Source organism: Callorhinus ursinus, unplaced genomic scaffold (genome assembly GCF_003265705.2).
Source record: "Callorhinus ursinus isolate GAN/ISIS: 27379988/994484 unplaced genomic scaffold, GSC_fseal_2.0 scaffold4, whole genome shotgun sequence".
NCBI lineage: Eukaryota > Metazoa > Chordata > Mammalia > Carnivora > Otariidae > Callorhinus > Callorhinus ursinus.
This window is the reverse complement of record NW_027397066.1, coordinates 71633604-71656642: the sequence shown is the minus strand read 5'-3', so window position 1 is coordinate 71656642 and position 23039 is coordinate 71633604. Positions and strand designations below refer to the sequence as shown.

Below are 23039 nucleotides of genomic sequence, written 5' to 3'. Positions count from 1 at the left end.
GGATCATGACCTGAGCCGAAGGCAGTCGCTTAACCAACTGAGCCACCGTGGCGCCCCGGCAGTCCATATATTCTTGTCACAATTATTCAGCTCTAACATGGGAGCATGAAAGTAGCACAGACAATATATAAATAAATGCATATGGCTGTGGTCCAGTGAAACGTTATTTATACACTGAAACTTGAATTTCATATAATTTTCATGTGTCACAAAATATTATTCTTTTTAGGGCGCCTGGGTGGCTCAGTCGTTAAGCGTCTGCCTTCGGCTCAGGTCATGATCCTGGGGTCCCGGGATTGAGTCCCGCATCGGGCTCCCTGCTCGGCAGGAAGCCTGCTTCTCACTCTCCCACTCCCGCTGCCCTGCTTCTGTTCCTGCTCTATCTCTGTCTCTGTCAAATAAATAAATAAAATCTTTAAAAAAATATATTATTCTTTTTAAATTTTTTTCAATCATTAAAAAATATAAAATCGAGGGACACCTGGGTGGCTCAGTCAGTTAAGTGTCTGCCTTCGGCTCGGGTCATGATCCCAGGGTCCTGGGATCAAGTTCTGCATCAGGTTCCCTGCTCAGTGGGGAGCCTGCTTCTCCCTCTGTCTGCCACTCTCTCGCTTTCTCTCTCTCTCCGACAAATAAATAAATAAAATCTTTAAAACATATATATATCCAGGGCGCCTGGGTGGCTCAGTCGTTGGGCGTCTGCCTTCGGCTCGGGTCATGATCCCAGGGTCCTGGGATGAGTCCTGCATCGGGCTTCCTGCTCTGCAGGAGGCCTGCTTCTCCCTCTCCCACTCCCGCTGCTTGTGTTCCTGCTCTCGCTCTCTCTCTCTCTGTCAAATAAATAAATAAAATCTTTAAAATATATATATATATCCAAATATATATATCCAAAAAATATATATATTCTGAGTTCATAGACCATACAAAAATGGAGGGGAAGGAGCAGACCAGATTTGACTCATGTTCCTCGATTTTTTATAGTAAGCGTATATTACTTATGTACTCAAGAGAAAAGATAATGCGATTTTTACTTCAAAGAAAAGATTTAACTGTAATGTTCATCAAACTGCATTTATTTTTTTAAGGTTTTATTTTTTTTAAGTAACCTCTACACCCAGCGTGGGGCAAGCACTTACAATCCCGAGATCAAGAGTCACATGCTCTACTGACTGAGCCAGCCAGGCACCCCCAAACTGACATTTCTAATATTAAAACTTGGAAATCACCTAAAAATCCAATAGTAGGGAAGACACTGCTGAGTCTTTTGGCACAGCTATACAGCAGAATACTAATTAGCCTTTTAAAAAGATGCTGTCAGGGCATCTGGGTGGCTAAGAGACAGACTCTTTATTTTGGCTCAGGTAATGATCACCGGGTTGGGAGATCCAGCCCAGTAGTGCTCCGTGCTCAGTGGGGAGTCTGCTTAAGACTCTCTCTCCCTCTCCTTCTGCCCCTCCCCACTGCTCGTGAGCACGCTCTCCCTCCCTCCCTCCCTCTCTCCCTCTCTCTCAAAATAAATAAATAAATCTTTTAAAAAATGTAATAAATAAATAAAAAGATGTTGTCGGTGGTAGAGATGGCTGGTTTTACAAGTGGATAGACCTGGATGTAAATCCAGAATCGCAAATACCAGCTAAGGATCTTAAGAAAGTCTTTTCACACCCTGGTGAAATTTCCTCATCTTAAAACTGGAATAGTAATGTAATTTGTTAACTCAGCAATTAACATACAGTTCGGGCTCTTTATTTATTTTTATTATTAGTACAGGCTCTTTAAATATCATCTAGCGTTAATAGTTATTTGGGGGGTTTATGTGGAATCTAAGAAACTATATGCAATGAATATGTATATTTTCACAAAAGAGAAAAGGACTACTTTTGATTATGAGAGAGTTTACTTCAGATAGAAATGGTTTCTGAAAATCAGTTTGGAATTGATGGCAAGGTACCTCTTGCAGTAGTGTAGGTTGGGCTTGGGAGAGAAAGTCTTGCTGGGTATAACAGTGACAGGTAACAATTACAGTAAGAGTAACAGGTGAGGGCGCCTGGGTGGCTCAGTTGGTTAGGCGACTGCCTTCGGCTCAGGTCGTGGTCCCGGAGTCCTGGGACCAAGTCCCACATCGGGATCCCGGCTCGGCAGGGAGCCTGCTACTCCCTCAGACCTTCTCCCTTCTCATGCTGTTTCTCTCTCTCTCTCTCTCTCAAATAAATAAATAAAATCTTTAAAAAAAGAGAGAGAGAGAAACAGGTGAAACTGCCTGTGTGGAGCATCACAAAGAGAAATATTGAACAGGCCCACCTATGAAAGGAGAGAAGACTGAAGGGATGCCAGGCTGCATGGTCATCAGAGAAAAATGAGTCCATTAAGGCAAAGGCAGGAAACACTGTAGCTTGGTCAACAATAGGTGTACAGTGGATAGATGGATGGTTGTCAAGGTCATGCATTTATGATCAGATTGTTTGGACTACAGAGAATGAATTAAGAAGGAAATCTTTTACTCTGTATTTTTGGAGAGAATCCTGAATTATGGGGAAATTATAGGGGAAAATATTCATAACCCAATTAAAGGGTAAATGATGGTTTGACTGGTATGATCCATTTAGTCATTCAATAAGTAAGTATTTATTGAGGGGCGCCTGGGTGGCTCAGTTGGTTAAGCGGCTGCCTTCGGCTCAGGTCATGATCCTGGAGTCCCTGGATCGAGCCCGCCCGCATTGGGCTCCCTGCTCAGCAGGGAGTCTGCTTCTCCCTCTGACCCTTCCCCCCCTCATGTGCTTTCTCTCTCTCTCATTCTCTCTCCCTCAAATAAATAAAATCTTAAAAAAAAAAAGTATTTATTGAGCACCTACATCATGCCAGCAGTACTCATCATATACCAACCACAAATCAAGGTGTGTTGCTTTGAATCTGGATAACTTTGCTGTCTGATCCCGAGGTGAATGATGTCTGTGTTCACAGAACATGTCTGGAAGTTTATGAGGACAATTTGAGCAGTCTTTGTAGCTCAGCCAACTGGATGAGAAGCTAATGAGTTAAGATCACTAGCTGTGTCTAGGCACTATGCTTCAGCACATACAGGTGTGGGCTGTGGCATCAGACTATCAGCGTTTAAAATCTGGCTCCACTGGCCCTATAATTTTAGGTAAATTTCTTCATCTCTCTGAACCTCCATGTTCCCAGCTGTAAAATGAGGATAATAATGACGTGGGAAACAAAAGCAGAAGGAAATTTGGATAAAATTAAATGTCCTTATAACCTGCAGCCCATTGACAAATCAATACTTGAGGCAGGAAGGTCCTAACTGTCTTAATGTGAATGAATGCCTTGCTAGAGAGAAAAACAACCTTGGTTTGACAATAGCAAGGCCTCCCGTATCCTGTGTCTTCTTTAGCATATGAAAATCCTTTTGGAACTTCCCTTATCTTCACTTCCCCCAACCCTGAAGTATATAATCAGTTGCCTCTCACAATCCCGGAGCAGGAGCTCCTTCTGCCCCGGGGTCCTGTAACTGTGCTTTCATAAAACCACCATTTTGCACCAAAGACATCTTAGAATTCTTTTTTTGGCCGTTGACTCTGGACCCCACCAACCTCACCAAAACATTCTAAAAACTACATCAATAATAGCATTTACCTGAGAGGATTTTTTTTTCTCTAATTAAGAATTAGTGGAGGGGCGCCTGGGTGGCTCAGTTGTTAAGCAACTGTCTTCGGCTCAGATCATGGTCCCAGGGTCCTGGGATGGAGCCCCACATCAGGTTCTCAGCTCCACGGGAAGCCTGCTTCTCCCTCTCCTGTTCCCCCTGCTTGTGTTCCCTCTCTCACTGTGTCTCTCTCTGTCAAATAAATAAATGAATAAAATCTTAAAAAAAAAAAAAGAATTAGTGGAATAATATATAGTTGACCCTTAAAAAATGCAGGGGTGAGGGGCACTTGAAAGAGGACTACAGCTGCTCCATTTTGACTTCCAAACTTTCTAGTTGGGTTCTTCTTTCCAGCTAGTCTCTTGGTTCAGGTGGAAGACCCTGAGGGCAAAGTATCCCCTGATGGGAACCGCAACTACCCCCTCAAGCAATAGGTGATGTGGGAAACAAAGGCAGAAGATAAATTATTAAATTTCCTTACTACCTACAGCCCATTGACAAGTCCGTGAAACCAGTAGAGTGAACTTCCTCTAGGGATTCAACTGCCTCAATGTTGTTACTTTACTAAAGGCAAAAGGCAATCTTAGCCCGAAACCCCAGAATCCTGTAAGTCTACTTTAACATATAAAAATTACTTCAGAAACTTCCTTTATCTCTATCCCCCCCCTCAAGATACATGTTGGCAATCATCCCCCAAGCATATGACCCACAGATATACATCTGAAGGGTCTCATGACTGAGTTTCTACTGAACAGTAATAAATGACCTTTCCTAATAATAGCTAGCCCCCTCAGGATCCTGGAAATCTTGTTTCCAAAGTACCTGGGAGGCCTACACTATCCCTAATCCCCTCCCAACTTGAAGGTATACGACCCCGGGCGCCTAGGTGACTCAGTCGTTAAGCGTCTGCCTTCTGCTCAGGTCATGATCCCAGGGTCCAGGGATCGAGCCCCGCATCGGGCTCCCTGCTCCACGGGAAGCCTGCTTCTCCCTCTCCCACTCCCCCTGCTTGTGTTCCCTCTCGCTGTGTCTCTGTCAAATAAATAAATAAAATCTTAAAAAAAAAAAAAAAAAGCATATGACCCCAATGCAGCTCTTTCTGCCCTGTGCTTTAATAAAATCACTTTTTTGCACCAAAGACGTCTCAAAGACATCTCAAGAATTCTTTCTTGGCCATAGGCTTTGAACCCTAACATCTTTTCCTGCATCAATAGGGACTGCCCTGAGCCAGCAAGACCCCAACCATGGTTCACTCCAAGACAGTGATCATTTGACCTTCACTGCCTGTCTGCATGTACCCACCCACCTACCTTTGCCCCACATTTTCCTTATATAAACCTGGAAGTATTTGTGGCCCTTTGGAGACAGTCTTTGATACACTAGTCCACTGTCTGTCAGTGTTGGTCTCACTGAACTAAATCCATTTCTTGTTTCACCACTGTCTCTCTGCCTTTGGATTTTGTCAGTGGTGAGCAGCTAAACCTGGTCTATTTGGGACCAGAGGGAAAAAACGATCCAGTCAGTCCCATCCTGACTTCATGGACTTCAGCAGAGAGAGCGAGAGAGACAGAGAGAGAGAGACATTAGTCAAGTGATCACCAAAATAAATGCAAAAATATAATAAGTGCTATTGGGCACTTGGGCGGCTCAGTTGGTTAAGCGACTGCCTTCAGCTCAGGTCATGATCCTGGAGAACCGGGATCGAGTCCCCCATCGGGCTCCCTGCTCAGCGGGGAGTCTGCTTCTCCCTCTGACCCTCCCCCCTCTCATGTGCTCTCTCTCTCTCTCTCTCATTCTCGCTCTCTCAAATAAATAAATAAAATCTTTTAAATATATATATAATAAGTGCTATTAAGGAAAGGTATATATTGCTATGATATCACATAATAGAAGGACCTTTCTAGTTAATGAGATCATAAAAGCTTCCTGGAGGAAATGATGCCAGTTGACAATGGGAAGGATCAGTGCTCTAAACAGAGTGGGCACGTTGTGCAAAGGTACTGTGGTAGAAGGAAGTATGACACCTTTGAAGAAAAACCATCAGTGTGATTGAAGGAGCTAAGATATGCTAATAACCAACATTTGTTGGGTACTTATTTTTATTTTTTTTTAAGACTTTATTTATTTGACAGAGAGACACAGCAAGACAGGGAACACAAGCAGGGGGAGTGGGAGAGGGAGAAGCAGGCTTCCCACCAAGCAGGGAGCCCGATGCGGGGCTTGATCCCGGGACCCTAGGATCGTGACCTGAGCGGAAGCAGACGCTTAACGACTAAGCCACCCAGGCGCCACGAGTACTTATTAAGTTCTAAAGCACTTTACACTAATTCTCACAACAATCCTAGGAGGAAGATACTATTATCATTCCCATTTTTACAGATAAAGAAACTGAAGCACAGAGAAGTTAAGTAACTTATTCAGGGTTATACAGTTAGTAGGAGGTAGAGTGGAAATAAGATCAGTTTGGAGAAGTAGAACAGGACCAAAACATGCAGAAATTTGGGCGCCTGGGTGGCTCAGTTGGTTAAGCGACTGCCTTCAGCTCAGGTCATGATCCTGGAGTCCCGGGATCGGGTCCCACATCGGGCTCCCTGCTCGGCGGGGAGTCTGCTCCCTCTGACCCTCCCCCCTCTCATACTCTCTCTCTCTCTCTCTCTCTCTCTCTCTCTCTCTCTCTCTCAAATAAATAAATAAATAATCTTAAAAAATGCAGGAATTCATAAGCCATGTTAAAAATTTTGATTTTCGTAAAACAGGAATTTACTGAAGTATTAATGAAGAAGGAAAGCTCTGTGTGCGTATGTGCGCAAGTGGATGGGTATTAACATGAACATATTCACATTTCAAAACAGTTACTCTAGCCTGAGAACTCTCTAGCTCTAGCCTGAGAACTAATCAAAAGAAGGGGAAGAGTGGATACTGAGAAACCAGTTAGGCAGTGACTGCTGTTCTCTGGACAAGAGCCAGAGGTGGTGGGAGCAGGACTAGGGAGTTGGCCCCGGAGAAGGACAGAGTGGATGTGTTTGAGATGTATTTTGGAGAGAAGGTGGATGAGGAGTGATGAGACAATGAGGGGATGTGTCCCGGTGATTCTCAGGCACCTGACTTATGTAACTGAATGGATGATGATGTCACTTTATGACGCAGAGAATACAGGAAGGGGAGCAAACTTGGGCATGGGAAAGAAGGTTATGACTTCCAGGTATTCTTTGAGACACCTCCGCTTGGCAAGGTCAAGAAGACAACTGTGTGGGGCTGGAGCTCAGAAAGGTCTGGGTTAAAGATTAAATTAAATTAAATCATCTGTGACAGTGATGAGGGAGCAGAAGGTGAGCTGAGGACAAAGCACAAGCTGACACCCCACAACCAACCCCCCCCCCCCCCCCCCCCCCCCCCCCCGTCCCTGACTCCCCGGTGGGATCTTTGTGACATTCCTCAGGCCCTCCGGGCTGCCCTAAAGCTAAGGGAAGGAAAAACAAATGGTCAATTTCTAGAGATTACAGTCCTGCAGGACCTGAGTCTCCCTCAGTTTACAAATGTTTTAGTGCTTTATAAGAAAAAAAGAATTCTTATCAATGACCGAACTCCCAGAAGGAAACTCCCACCTGTCTTCCTGTTAATGCTTGGCTAGAGGGTAAAACAACCTTAACTTGACAATGGCAAGGCCTGCAGGATCTTGTAGGTCCTCTTTAGCATATGAAAGTTCCTTTGAAAACCTCCCTTTTTCCTTTTTTTTTTTTTTTTCATTTGAAAACCTCCCTTTTTCCTAAACCCCAACTCCCAAGTATATAATCTGGCCATTCCTCCCAACCCCCATGCAGCCGCTCTTTCTGCCCAGGGCTCCATCTCCGTGCTTTCATAAAATCACCTATTTGCACCAAAGATGTCTCAAGAATTCTTTCTTGGCCATTGGCCCCGGACCTTACCAACACTGAAAAATTACATCAATAGTGGGAACTGCAGACACGGATTAGATGAGAGCAGTCAAGAGTGAGGAGTGTGAAGAGAGGATTGCTCAGTATGTAGTGAGGAAGCCTAAGTTTTCCTTGGCCTTGATTCAGCCTTCCTGTCTTTTTTAACTTCCTGATCCACACCCTCTCCTCTGTGAGAGCAAAACACGTCCAACTGAAAGTCAGGAGAACCGTATCAAGAAAATGATAGAATGGTTTGAGTTAACCCTTGGTCACCTTCACTTGTTTTTGTTTTTGTTTTTTATCAAGTTTGAAGCATTCCTTCTACACCTAACAATTCCGCCTTAACACATTTAGTGTCTCCTTAATACTCAAAAAGCATTTTCTCTGTGAAACTGAAGCTTAGACTAAGCACAGCCAGAAACTTAACTTCCCAAATAATGCTGCCAAAGGCGCCCCCAGTACATGCCCTCTTTAATACTCATCACCAGGCTAACCCATCCCCCAACCCCCTTTTAATAGAGAATTTTTTTTTAAAGATTTTATTCTTGGGGTGCCTGGGTAGCTCAGTCGTTAAGCGTCTGCCTTCGGCTCAGGTCATGATCCCAGGGTCCTGGGATCAAGCCCCGCATCGGGCTCCCTGCTCAGCGGGAAGCCTGCTTCTCCCTCTCCCACTCCCTCTGCTTCTGTTCCCTCTCTCACTGTGTCTCTCTCTGTCTAATAGATAAATAAAATCTTGAAAGAAAAAAAAAAGATTGCGGCACCTGGGTGGCTCAGTTGGTTAGGCGACTGCCTTCGGCTCGGGTCATGGTCCTGGAGTCCTGGGATTGAGTCCCGCATCGGGCTCCCTGCTCAGCAGGGAGTCTGCTTCTCCCTCTGACTCTCCCCCCTCTCATGCTCTCTCTCTCTATCTCATTCTCTCTCTCAAATAAATAAATAAAATCTTTTTTAAAAATTAAAAAAAAGGATTTTATTCTTAAGTAATCTCTACACCCAGAGTGGGGCTTGAACTCACAACCTGAGATCAAAAAAAGTTGCATGCTTTGCTGACTGAGCCAGCCAGGTGCCTGGATTCATGCTATTATTAAAATAGCTCTGTGGGGTGCCTGAATGGCTCAGTCAGTTGAGCGTTCCACTCTTGATTTTTGCTCAGGTCATGATCTCATGGTGGTGAGATAGAGCCCCGCGTTGGGCAGTGGGGAGTCCATTGAGATTCTCTCTCTCCCTCTGCCGCTCCCCTGGCTCCCTCTCTCTCTCTCAAATAAAAATAAAATAAAATAAAATAGCTCTGGCACAGATATATCTAACATGAGAGTTTTCATAAGATTAAAAATCTGAACTTTAGGGGCACCTCAGTGGCTCGGTGAGTTAAACGTCTACCTTCAGCTCAGGTCATAATCCAGGGGTCCTGGGATCAAGCCCTCTGTGGGGCTCCCCGCTCCGTGGGGAGCATGCTTCTCTCTCTACATCCCTCCCCCACTGCTCATGCTCTCTCTCTCTCTCAAATAAATAAAATCTTAAAAAAAAACTTAAAAAAATTCTGAACTTTAAAGGAAAGCATAACATAACTCTTAGTTCATAAGCCACTGAAGATGAACTTTATCACCGAAGTTTAATAGTGAAGTTTCTTTCTCCTTCCGGCAGGGATTGTGAAGTATCTGAGCAATGCATTGTTGAGTACCAGAGGCGAGCAGTGGGAGCCATGCCAGTATTTTCTGGACCATTTAACCATCAGTATCAGCAAAGTGAATAGTTACAACTCCAGTTTTGTGACGGTCTGGGTTGCATTTGTTGAGTATATACGGAGTGAGTCAGACATCCAGCAGGAACCAGATGGCACATTCAAATGAAAATAGTCTAAATAGGTTGATTAAATGGACCATTTTCAAAAGTGTGGGAAGGGTAGAGGAAAGCAACCAGGACAGGGCAGTATCCTGGGCTGTTATCCCTAGGCCTGAAGGGACACAGGGAGGTATTGTTAACAAAACCTGGAAAGAGTAATTCAAAAACCTTTCCTGGAGAGGGTCACTTTGAGAGGAGCTATCATCTCGGAGGGAAAGGGACAACCTGCTTTAAGTGACGCAGCAGGGAGTAAATACACTCACTTCCCTCTCCTTTCTTCTTGTTGGGACCCATCAGCTAAGCACTGACTAGTCCTGAGTCAGTCAGCAGAGTGGAGAGGGTGGGGAGGAACCGGAGGGAGGAACAGAAGAGAGTGAGTACAAAGAAGACTGGCAAATAAATAACTAAAATCAGTAGATAGAAGGTGCTCGAGTTGGGGTGGGGTGGTGGCAATGGTTTCATATCCGGAAGCTGGAGAGGGTGGCTCAAAAAATTTGACATTATATTTTTTTAAGATTTTATTTACTTGAGCGAGAGAGAGAACACAAGCAGAGGGAGCAGCAGAGGGAGAAGCAGGCTCCCTGCTGAGCAGGGAGCCCGATGCAGGACTCAATCCCAGGACCCTGGGATCATGACCTGAGCTGAAGGCAGATGCTTAACCGACTGAGCCACCCAGGCGTCCCATAATTTTTTTTAAGATTATTTATTTATTTATTTGAGGGAGAGAGAGCATGAACAGGGGGAGGGGCAGAGGGAGAGGGAGAAGCCGACTCCCCGCTAGGTGGGGCTCCATCCCAGGATCCTAAGATCATGATGCTTAACCGACTGAGCCACCCAGGCACCGTCCCCCACCAATTCTCTGATATCCTTGTTTTTAACTGTTGTGGCTTGCTGAATTAAAGCAGCTGAATTTGATACAAGTTCAGTGTTGTGAAAAAAGACTTGAATCTGTTAACAAAATTCCACGGAGTTAATTTGAAGATCTAATGGGTTTACTAAATGATTCATGAATTGGGCAGCATCCCATCTAGCAAGTAGAGGGGAGCTCCTTTGAGCTAAACAAGAGAAATGTTTTAAAAGGCAGAGAAAGGGCACGCACGCACGCGCACACACACACACACACACACACACACGTAGAAAGGAATTTATTAGCAAGGAATGCATTGTTTAGGCAAGTTTCCCCTCCTAAGGGGAGCAGAAGGGGTATATCAGTACATTTCCTAGTATTGACCAGGAAATTCTATGCTGACTGGTTAAATAAGGGTTACATTCCTGTGGGACTGAGACTGCAGGTAGGTTAGGTATTAAGTCTTTGTTTACTGACTTGGGGCCTTAACCTAAGTGATGCCCTTTTGGGCCTGTGGTTTTCTTTTTAACAAATGAAATTATCAGAAATCAAAGTAGTTTCATTTAGGTGGTAAAACAGTGAATGAGTATTTTATTCTGTCTCTCTTTTTTTAAGATTTTATTTTTAAGTAATCTCTACACCCAACGTGGGGCTCGAACTCACAACCCCAAGATCAAGAGTTGCACACCCCACTGTCTGAGCCCGCCAGACGCCCCTCCTTCTCTTCCCATCTAGCAAGTAGAAGGGAGCTCTAAAGGATTACAGAAAAGGAAGGGTTGTTAGATGTAGAGAGGGAGTTTGATAAAAGGAGGTTATTAGCAAAAAAATCCATTGTTTTAGGCAAGGTGGCCCTCTTACAAGGAAAGGAGGGGCGTTTGTCAGTAAATTTCCTAGTACTGACCCAGGACATTCCCATGTGGACTGGTTGAAGGTTATATTGCTGTAGGGTTGAAACTGCAGTTAGGTTAGGTATTAAGTTTTGGTTTACTGACTTGGGACTTTACCCTAAGTCATGCCACTGGACACCGTGGTTTTCTTTTTAACACATGTCAAATATTTAAATGTTTAATTTATTTGAATTACAATTTAAATGTATCATTTTAAAATGCAATAAAAGTTGTACCTTATGGAGGGCTGAAATTTTTCTCCATCTTGATCTGAATGGAGGTTACCTGGGTGTATATATAATAAAAAATCATTGAATTGTATATTTATGATTAATGTAACGTATGCTCATTTATGCATGTGTGTGTATAACCTCAGTAAAAGGGTTTTTATTTTATTTATTTATTTTTTTTAAGATTTTATTTATTTGACAGAGAGAGACACAGCAAGAGAGGGAACACAAGCAGGGGGAGTTGGGGAGGGCGAAGCAGGCTTCCCGCTGAGCAGGGAGCCTGATGCGGGGCTAGATCCCAGGACCCTGAGATCATGACCTGAGCCGAAGGCAGACGCTTAACGACTGAGCCACCCAGGTGCCCAGTAAAAGGGTTTTTAAAATTGTAAACTGCAACACATTATCTAAAGTACCCTGGAGGGGTGCCTGGGTGGTTCAGTCATTAAGCGTCTGCCTTCCGCTCAGGTCAGGATCCCAGGGTCCTGGGATCTAGCCCCGCATCAGGCTCCCTGCTCAGCGGGAAGCCTGCTTCGCCCGCTCCCGCTCCCCCTGCTTGTGTTCCCTTTCCTACTCCCCCTCTGGCTGCATCTCTCTCTGTCAAATAAATAAATAAAATAAATAAAATCTTTAAAAAAAATAAATAAAGTACCCTGGAGAAATGAGATTGACTATAATTCTACATTTACCTCTTACATGTTATCAATACAACACAGCATGATATTCCTGATTTTTAATCCCAAAGACAAAAGGTTTTATAGCATTCCTCTTTCTCAAAGCTTCTTTATCAGAAAACCCTCTTCTCCAGATACAGTATCCTGCTATCTTGAGGGGCCACTTGGAAGGCAGTGATGACAGGATGGTAAGTAAGCCTTTGACCCATATGATTCTTAATAATAGTAGAAATAGAGTAAATGTAGACTGAGGCTGGAAGAAAACTGCTATCTGAAAACACAAGAAACATGGTCTCTATTCATAGTAGCCCTTGTCATTTTCACAGTACTTTTTATATGCAAATTCTTCACAGTGGAACCTCTGGTACCGAGAGAGCAAAGACCATCATTTGATTCACAGAAAGTAGAGATGCAATGAGGTAAAATACTTGTCAGAAATTAGCAATTCATATGGTGATCGCTGTGAATTGTGTAAGACTGATGAATCACAGGGGTGCCTGGGTGGCTCAGTCAGTTAAGTGACTGCCTTCGGCTCAGGTTATGATCCCAGGTCCTGGGATCCAGCCCCACATCGTCTACTTCTCCCTCTCCCTCTGTGATCTCTTTCGCTTTCACTTTCTCAAATAAATAAATAAAATCTTAAAAAAAAAGACTGATGAATCACAGACCTGTACCCCTGAAACAAATAATACGTTATATGTTAATAAAAAAAGAAAGAAAGAAAAGAGCAATTCAAGCCAGAGCTAGAACAGGAGAGTTTTTGAAACATAATCCTGAGATTCAGATGTACTAGCTCTTCTGAGCTACTTTAAAAGGCTAGGTCTCAAGAATGTCAGCGTTCTTGGGGCGCCTGGGTGGCTCAGTCGTTAAGCGTCTGCCTTTGGCTCAGGTCATGATCCCAGGGTCCTGGGATCGAGCCCCGCATCGGGCTCCCTGCTCCACGGGAAGCCTGCTTCTCCCTCTCCCACTCCCCCTGCTTGTGTTCCCTCTCTCGCTGTGTCTCTCTGTCAAATAAATAAATAAAATCTTTAAAAAAAAAAAAAAAGAATGTCAGCGTTCTTAAAAAATATATCTTTCTGTAGGGGTGCCTGGATGGCTCAGTCGTTAAGCGTCTGCCTTCCGCTCGGGTCATGGTCCCGGGGTCCTGGGATCGAATCCCACATCGGGCTCCCTGGCCGGCGGGGAGCCTGCTTCTCCCTCTCCCACTCCCCCTGCTTGTGTTCCCTCTCTCGCTGTGTCTCTCTCTGTCAAATAAATAAAAAAAAATTTTTAAAAAAAGTTTTTGTTTAAAGTTCCAGGCTTTTGATGTCCATTTTAATTTTTTAATCATTACTAGAGAAAGTATGTCTGATATCTCAGCTTATGGGTGCCAATCTCTTCCAGAGGCCATTTTTACCTGGAGATATTTCCAGGTGAACAGGTATGTTCTAATGCAAACAAAATGTAAATTTCAGGAATTGTTTTCTTGTAGAGCATAACTTATTTTCTCTGACCTGGAACAGAGCCCATTTGGAGAGGCAATATGCCATCATAAAATGAGAAGTAGTATATCTTTTCCACTGTATCTTTGGCCTGGTTTCCAGTATAGACATAAGACTTTTTTACTATGAGCTTATAAAGGAAGTCATTTACTTTCCCATATTTCTCATTCTTCATGATTATCACACAAATGTTTGAAAATATTAATAATATTGTTTGAAGACTCTATGTCAAGGCCAATTTTTCCCTCTGATTTCTCTCTCACTTTACTGAGATATTACTGACATATAACCTATGTAAGTTTAAGATATACAAGGTGACGATTTTTTTTTTAGAATAACAAAAAATATTTTACTAAAAACACAAGATTTACAGAAGTTTCCAGACAAGCCATACAAAATGGTCACAAGCTTTTTCTTGAAAGAAGGATTCTACACTTGACAGCAAAGTCACAATGTTATTAGTAAGGGCTGTGATGTTTGTTTTTTAATGTTCCCATTTTGGTTCAAACAATCAAGCTCATCCATCTACAGTGTCAATAAAGTTAGACTTGACTAGAGAGCATATTCTAAAGAACTGGTCAGGTGCTTTTAACGATTGCAATTAGATCACCATAAAAAGGGGGAAAGGAGCCCATAAAATTAAAATAAAACTACCTCTCCCCTTCAAAAAAAAAAAAAGACAGAAAGAAAGAAAAGAAAAACAACCACACCCCTGCAGCTAACCCTGACACACAACTACCTGCCCCGCAGGATTATAGGAGTTTGGGACATGTCACCCCAAAATATGCCAATTTGGCATAATGATTCTTTGGGGCTGTAGGCACTTGAAGACAGAAAATGCAGGGAAATGTAGTTAAAGACTTTCTCTCAACTGCCCTTATCTGCCTAAAGACAGCCTCCAAAAGGGACTCAATTGCTATAAATCTTCTTGGGAGTTTCACCACCCAGGGAGGATGCACTGTGCTCACAGGAGAAGAGACTAAAAGTTGACACCACACCCAGACATACTTTGTCATAAATGATCATACCTTCCATCTTCTAAAGGCCCGCTCATCTTTGCTAAAAATAATTTGCTTTCTCATCTAAAGTCTGCATCTCCCCTCCTCTTTCCCTATTAAAATGGTAGGTAAGCCTAAATTCTGAAGCTACCTCTGTGAGTTACTCATTTTTCTCTGGAAAAGAGAGTGTACATGAGATATGCATGTTAACAACCTTCTGTTTGTTTTTCTCTTGTTAATCCATCTCTTATACAGTGGTCTCAGCTAAGAATCCAGAAGGGTAGGGGGAAAATTCATTTTCCTCCCCTCTACTTGTTATAATGCAGATTCCTGGCCAAGCGCCCTGAAGGGTCTCATTTAGTAAGTCTGGGTTGGACCCAGGAATATGCATTCTTAAGATGTCCTGAGAGATTTTGATGCAGGTTCCTTAGACTACCCTTTTCCAAACACAACCTTTGATTTTTATAGGAGGGCCTGCATCCTTAATTAATTAGTCACCACCTAAGGATGATAAGGAAAATTACCAAAAGACATACACAAACATGCAGTCGTACTTGAGCAAAGTTTACACTGATAAAGCCCTAAGATTGGGGTGAACAGAATACAGGACATATGTAGAACAACCCCATGCTTCTGAGCCCTGTTTTGACCAAATGCAAAGCCATGATTTGGGGCTACATGATTGTCTTGTCCCTCGGTGTAGCACTGAAGCAAGAGGGGGCTACAATTCCTCATTTGCAAATGTCTCATTACATAAGAAACAATAACTTAGTAGAATTAAAAAAAAAAAAGATACTTAAAAGCCAAAGATTCTTAAAGTTCTTTTCTCTTTTTTTAAGATTTTATTTATTTGTTTGAGAGAGAGAGAGGGAGAGTGAGCATCAGAGAGAGAGCGAGCACCAGGGGGAGGTGAGTCAGAGGGAGAGGGAGAAGCCCACTCTCCGCTGAGCAGGGGGCCCAACGTGGGGTTGGATCCCAGGACCCTGAGATCATGACCTGAGCCAAAGGCAGATGCTTAACCTACTGAGCCACCCAGGCGCCCCAGATTCTTAGAATTCTTAAAAAGTTTCTAAAAACTTAATGTTCTCTGGGTGGCAGGAGACCTTTGTAAAGGCCAATATTTGAATTCCTGACCCCCACTATCTACTGTTCTACTGATATCTGGGCTCTACAGGGGCGTCCTCAGGAATGGAAAGCTCAGCAAGTCCTGAAGCAGCTATGTTGTACCTCTGTTTGCCTTCATCATTAGAATTCTCTATTGCGGAACTTCAGTCTTAATTTATTGGCCTCATTTTTGCCCTGGTTCCCACCCACTGCAAGTATTTGAAGACAATTTTGTTTTCTATTCCAATCTTCCTTTCCCAGGATAACTTCCAGGCTCCTTCATTTGTTCTTCATTTTCCCTGTTTTCAACCCTTCACTCCTGGTTGCCAGCTTTTGAATACTTTACCAAGATCCATCTCTATATGCCTCATAGAATGGAAGATAAGGCAACAAGACTGATGAGCAGACATCTTAAATGTAGTTACTGATTTGCTGCAGCCTTCTGAGAGAAAGTATGGGGAAAGAAATGAGTTTCTCTTAATTTATGTAATTCTCATCATTCATTATTCATCCATTCATTCAATAATTGTATGTCAAGTACATACTTCTGTACAAAGCACTGGGCTGGGTGTTGGAGATTACAAAACAAACAAAAAAGACAAAAGAAACTGCACTTGGGAAAGCGGGTAAGAAACAATTATAACAGAATAAAGGGGGCTGGAAAAAGGGTAAGTATAGAAACTAAAAGAGACCCTCTTTTGTTTTTAAAGATTTTATTTATTTAGGGGTGCCTGGGTGGCTCAGTCGTTAAGTGTCTGCCTTCCGCTCAGGTCATGATCCCAGGGTCCTGGGATCAAGCCCCGCATCAGGCTCTCTGCTCAGCGGGAAGCCTGCTTCTCTCTCTCCCTCTCCCACTCCCCCTGCTTTTGTTCCCTCTCTTGCTGTGTCTCTCTCTGTCAAAAAAATAAAATCTTAAAAAAAAAGATTGTATTTATTTATTTGACAGAGAGAGAGATAGCGAGAGCAGGAACACAAGCAGGAGGAGTGGGAGAGGGAGAAGCAGGCTTCCCGCAGAGCAGGGAGCCCGATGTGGGGCTCGATCCCAGGATCCTGGGATCATGACCTGAGCCAAAAGGCAGACACTTAACGACTGAGCCACCCAGGCGCCCCTATAAGACAGCCTCTTAACCTGGAATGTTAGGAAGTGTAAGAGGCAGGAAAGTTTTCCAGGAAAGATGACATCTACAATATCCTCATCTAAAGTGGCTTAGCACTCAGTTCATGCTCGGAAGTATATAAAAGCTGCTCTCATGGAGGGATTTAAGTCACACCCATGCAAATGAAATAAAGAAGTCTGAACAGGCCTGAGCATTGTTGTGAAATTATATTTATCATATTTAGCATTGGCAGAGAGGGTTAGGGAAAGTCCAAGACTCCAAGTTGTTTACTCACAATATCAAGTGGTGGAGGGCAATATAAAAGATATATCAGGACTCCCACTGTAAGCAAGACAAAGCCAGAAGAGGGTTAATTGGCTTAATACCTGCAAGTTTAAGGAGTAAACTTCAGGAAAGGCTTTATCCAGGTACTCAAATGATGTTCTCAGGATACTGTCTTTCTCATCAGTCCCTAGGCTCCACTTTCTTTTTCAGTGGTTTTGTACTCAGGCAGCCCTGTGTTGACTTCAAGCTATATGATTCCAGTTTAACAATCTGAAGAGAAAGAGTTCACCATAATGCTAGGATTGACCCCCCTGTCTCAGCTTGGGTCGTATGCACACCTCTGAACAAATCATTGTGGCCAGGAGAACTCATTACACTTTGAAGGCTGGCCTGGATAACATTTCCATTTCCAGAACCAGGGAGTAGATTTAACTCTATCCGAACTACATAGTGTAATACTCGGAAAAAGTAGTTTCTTCAGGGAAACAAAGAAAATGAGATGCATTCAGTAGAAATAGGACTGGACACTGGCCATTCAAAAACAAACACAAAAAACCAGTTGTCCAAATCATAGAGATGAAGAGAAAATCACATTTTTGGTATACAGTCAATCGAGCTGCTCAATTCAGGATTTATTAAGTTCAGAGCACAAGTGCTACGAAAGATGGTAAAATAAGCCAGACATAGCCCCTACCCTTTAGGAGAAATTGCCTAGAACTTTGCTCTCAGACTTTAGTATGCATAAGATCCCTCGGGGAACTTGTTTAAAATGCAGGATCTGGGCCCTCTTCCAGACTTATTAAATGAATTTCTGGTATTGGGGTCTGAGGATCATCATTGTTTTATTTTTATTATTTTTTTATTTTAAAAGATCTTATTTATTTGACAGAGAGAGACACAGCGAGAGAGGAACCACAAGCAGGGGGAGTGGGAGAGGGAGAAGCAGGCTTCCCGCCGAGCAGGGAGCCCGATGTGGGACTCCATCCCAGGACCCTGGGATCATGACCTGAGCCGAAGGCAGACGCTTAACGACTGAGCCACCCAGGCGCCCTTGGATCATCGTTGTTTTAAAGCAGGTGATTCTAAGAGAGGTAATCCCTGCATAACACTTGAAGAAACAGATGTCTAGATGGCATTAATAAACATACACACACACAAAAATGATAATGCAAGGCAGAAGTGGAAATATTTGAGAGTTTCAAATTGTGTATTTTAAGAATTTAGAGCACGCAGGGCTTAGTTTCTGCTATGAGAGATTAATGAAGATTTGGTGGACATTGAGATATATATTCAGGGTTTCAATAGGCAGATGAAAGAGCAAAATATTTGAAGTGAAAGAAATAGTGTGAGACAGGAAGTCGCAGCGAGAGGCTGGGAGCGGCGGCTGGGCAGCGGGCGACGGGGTCGGAAGACTCGGACCGCGGCCGGGGGGGAGCCGGGGCCATGGAGCCGCCGCTGCCAGGCTAGCTAGGGAGGGCGGGCGCCGGCGGGCCTGAGGCGATGGCGGGCTATGCGCGCCGCCCGGGCGTTGACCCGCTGTCGCGAGCCCGGAGCCTCGTCATTCCGGACGGTGAGCGGCCGGGTCGGGCGGCTGGGCCGAGCCCTCCGGGCCCCGGGGCCGCCCCTGCCGCGCCGGGCGGGGCTGCAGATTTTGGCAACGGAAAGGGGAAATGTACTAAGCAAGGTCTGCCAGGAGCCCAAGAGACACATTTGGGAGATGATAAATTTGAAGATCTTGCAGAGGCCAATCCATTCTCCTTTAAGGAGTTTCTGAAAACCAAGAACCTCAGCCTGTCGGGAGAGGATACAGCCAACAACAGGATTTATTCCAAGGAAACCACGAGACACTCTCTGGGACTCGGCCGCAACTCCCCGACCTCCCAGACCGTGGGGTATGGCTTAGAACATCAGCAGCCATTTTTTGAAGACCCTACGGGGGCTGGCCATCTTCTGGACGAGGATGAGTACGACGGGTGGAACGGGGCCTACCTGCCATCCACTGTGGAGCAGACCCGCTCCTCCGAGGTCGCCGCCAGCACGGCACCTTGCAGCACTCACGTCTCCTTTTTCTCTGCCCAGTCGGAGCTGGTGGCGCCCGAGACACTGCCCCCGGGGACGCTGAGCGACTCTGACTCTCGCGCCTCTCCGGCGGGAACCCCAGCGTAGACTTCGCGGCCCACGGAGAGTCTCTGGGAGACAGGCATCTCCGGACACTGCAGATAAGCTATGAAATACTGAAAGATGAAAATTCTAAGCTGAGAAGAAAGCTGACTGAAGTTCAGAGCTTCTCTGAGATTCAGACAGAAATGGTGAGGACACTGGAGCGGAAGCTGGAAGCCAAAATGATCAAGGAGGAAAGTGACTACCACGATCTGGAGTCAATGGTCCAGCAGGTGGAGCAGAACCTGGAGCTGATGACGAGACGGACTGTGAAGGCAGAAAACCAAGTCATGAAGCTTAAACAGGAGATCAGCTTGCTCCAGGCACAGGTCTCTAACTAAAAGGGTGAGAATGAAGCCTTGAGGTCTGGCCAGGGCGCCAGCCTGATGGTGGTGAAGCCGAACAGCGACGTGGCCTTGCAGAACCTCTGCAATGTCCTCAATAAAGCAGCTGGTTTCCAGAGCTGAAACGTTGAATCTTGTTGCTGAAATCCTTAAATCTATAGACAAAATTTCTGAAATTAAAGATGAGGAGGAGGAGTCTTGAGAACCCTGAGGTGCTTCCAGGTCACAGCTCCGCTCACACCCGGACTTGGAAATGCCGTTGTGTCTTTAAATATGTCGTCCTCACCGTAGTAAAGATATTTATCATGACATGCTAATTTCATGACCGCACAGTGTGAGCGGCCCGCTGCAGGGAGAAGCAACCCCCGCGTGAGAGCAGCACTGGCTTCTCCGCAAGCCTTCTGGGGTAGCTCCCGCTACTTCACGGACTAATGCTCTATCGGAAGACGTTTCTATAAAAGCCAGTGATTTTTTGAAGTTACTAAACCTGAAAACCACAGTTCTACAATGAGTGTTTTCCGTTGTCATTCTGGAAAGTTAATTATAAGATAAGTCAATTGCTCGTCCTTAATTTCGACAGGAGAGAAAGTAGGGGAGCCGCGGTGAGTGGTTGCCTCAGAAGGGCCCTAGTTCCTCTCCAACCTCACCTGGTGCCCCCGCTGGCTCGGAGTCCACTCCTGTGGGCCTGCGGGCGGTGCCTGCCCTGGGAGACCTGAGCGCAGATGCCCCACGCGGGCCCCGGGTCACCCAGGTGGGCCACTGTGTGCAGCTATCTAAATGCACACGTGGGCCTTCGGGTTTGCAAAACTGCTTTGGCTGGAGGGTTTTGATACATGTTTCAAGTGGGGTTTTATACGATGAAGTTTAGAATTCATGGATTTAGAGTGTGCAGAGCCTCCCTGTGTTAGCACGAAGCTGTCCACAGTGCCTTTCCAACTGCTCCCCCACAGAGGGAAGGCAGAACATGCACTATGTGCCTTCTTCCCTATTTTTCTGTAGATGTTATTTTTTTAAATAAACTTGCCTTTTCCCTCCTGTTCAAATTGACAGCTTTCCTATTTAATAAATTGTAAAACTCCTAAAAAAAAAAAAAAAGAAATAGTGTGAGACAAAGCACAGGCCCTTAAGATGCCCAGGAATAATAAGATTTGCATTCTTGGTCAGGTGCCTGGCTGGCTAAGTTGAAAGAGCATGTGACTCTTGATGCTGGGGTTGCAAGTTCCAGCGCCACGCTGAGTGTAGAGATTATTAAAAAATAAATAAATAAACTTTAAAAATGCATTCTTGGTAACAAGGCTATAAAATCACCTTAATGCCACTGAATTGTACACTTAAAAATGACTAAATGGGGGCGCCTGGGTGGCTCAGTCGGTTAAGCGCTGCCTTCGGCTCGGGTCATGATCCTGGACTCCCAGGATCAAGTCCCGCATCAGGCTCCCCGCTTGGCAAGGAGCCTGCTTCTCCCTCTAACCCTCCCCCCTCTCATGTACTCTCTCATTCTCATTCTCTCAAAATATATAAATAAATCTTAAAAAAATAAAAAAAATAAAATAAAAGACATTTTAAAAAATGACTAAATGGGGGCACCTTGGTGGCTCACTTGGTTATGCATCTGCCTTTGACTTAGGTCATGATCTCAGGGTCCTTGGATCGAGCCGCCCAGCAGGCTCCCACCCCAGTGGGGAGAGTCTGCTTCTCCCTCTACCTCTACCACTCCCTCTGCTTGTGCTCTCTCATGCTCTCTCTGTCAAATAAATAAATAAAATCTTTTAAAAAAATGATTAAATGACAAATTTTGTTATATATATTTTACCAAAATTTTTTTTTAAAAAGTAAGTTAAGACGAACTAGTGGAGGAATTCTATGTGTATTGTAGAAAGCTGGCTTGAGTCTGGAAATCCCTGATAGTTGGAATCCTCTCACCATCTAAAATACAGCAAAAGATCTGGGTCATGGTTTTTATCAGCAGGAGCAATACACAAGTATTTGCTCACTTTGGCCCAGTCATCAGAAATGACATGGGGCCCTGGCCCGTTGGGCAGGATTCTCCTGATGTGCCAGGGAGCTGTAAGCCTTCCCGCTGGGGTCCCAGGGCAGGAGCAGGGGCAGACAGGGCGGTGGAAAGGTACTTGGGGGCTCAGGGGAGCACCTGCTTTACCAACTGAATCAGAAGTATTTTAATATTTTCAGCACGGATATGACTATGAACACCCACAATAGACATAGGGGCTGTGGGCATTGTGTTCTGTATAGCGCTGATTCAGTTGCAGAAAAGGTATAAAGAAGGCTAGACTTGTCTTTTCCTATCAGCTCTCACAGACATTTGCTTCCTCCTCTTAAAGCGTACTTTTCCTTCTCTCCAAACTTCCTGCCTTCCAACTATCCCCCTATATAAGCTGGGGAGCCTATAGGCTCCCAGTTCTGAGTATACTTTGATTTCCTTTTTAAAATTTTTTTTATTTTTTATTTTATTTTTTTAAAAAGATTTTATTTATTTATTTGAGAGAGAGAGAATGAAAGACAGAGAGCACGAGAGGGAAGAGGGTCAGAGGGAGAAGCAGACTCCCTGCCGAGCAGGGAGCCCGATGTGGGACTCAATCCCGGGACTCCAGGATCATGACCTGAGCTGAAGGCAGTCGCTTAACCAACTGAGCCACCCAGGCGCCCTACTTTGATTTCCTTTAACAGCATAAATGAATGTGTTCCACGTTTTTCCCTGTGTGCCCAAGCCAGTCCTCCAGCATTTCCTTTACACACCCACCCAAGCTTGTTCCCTTATATCAGCTTACCTGACAACCCGCCAAAGAAACTGACCTGATAAATTAATATGAAGATGATCTGCACTTTTAGTAAAGATATATGGAGGCGTCTGTGGTCCAGAGTGGTAAGCAAATCCCTGTTGCTCTGATTTCCATGAAAAGCTTGGTGGGGTAGGAGCTATTTTTGAGAATGGAGTCATGTCTGACATTTCTCAAATGATGCCCTGAGGATTTCCACTCACAGATAACATTTGGTACAGCTACCCCTCAAATACTTTTGCCTGAAGGAGGCAGGATGACTAAGTAAAATAACATCCACCAAGAATCTCAAAACTCCAATGAGTACAGCCTCATTTTGCTAACATGATCTCAAATGTGTCCGTGTGTGCTCTGTCTCGAAACCCTTTCCCTTCCCATGAACTTTCCTAGAGAGCAGTGAAACGATGGGATTAAAAAGATGGAGTGATTAAATGAAATGAGATATCCTGAATTGGATCCTGGAACAGAATAAGGATATTAATGAAAAAACTAATAAAATCCAAATGGAGTCTGTAGTTAATAGTGTTGTGCCAGTGTTAATTTCTTAGCTTTGGCAAACATACCATGGTTATACAAGATATTAACATTAGGGAAAGTTGGGTGAAGTGTATACAGGAACCATCTGTACTATTTTTGTATCTTTCTGTAGATCTAAAATTATCCCATAATAAAAAATTTACTTTTTTTTTTAAAGATTTTTATTTATTTATTGAGAGAGAGAATGGTAGAAAGAGAGCATGA

General features: G+C 44.2%; 1 pseudogene; it reads left to right on the top strand.

The window, feature by feature from the left end:
- Positions 1–18086: 18086 nt before the first annotated feature.
- On the top strand, positions 18087–21002 carry LOC112825396 (endosome-associated-trafficking regulator 1 pseudogene; annotated as a pseudogene).
- The last annotated feature ends 2037 nt before the right edge of the window (positions 21003–23039 follow it).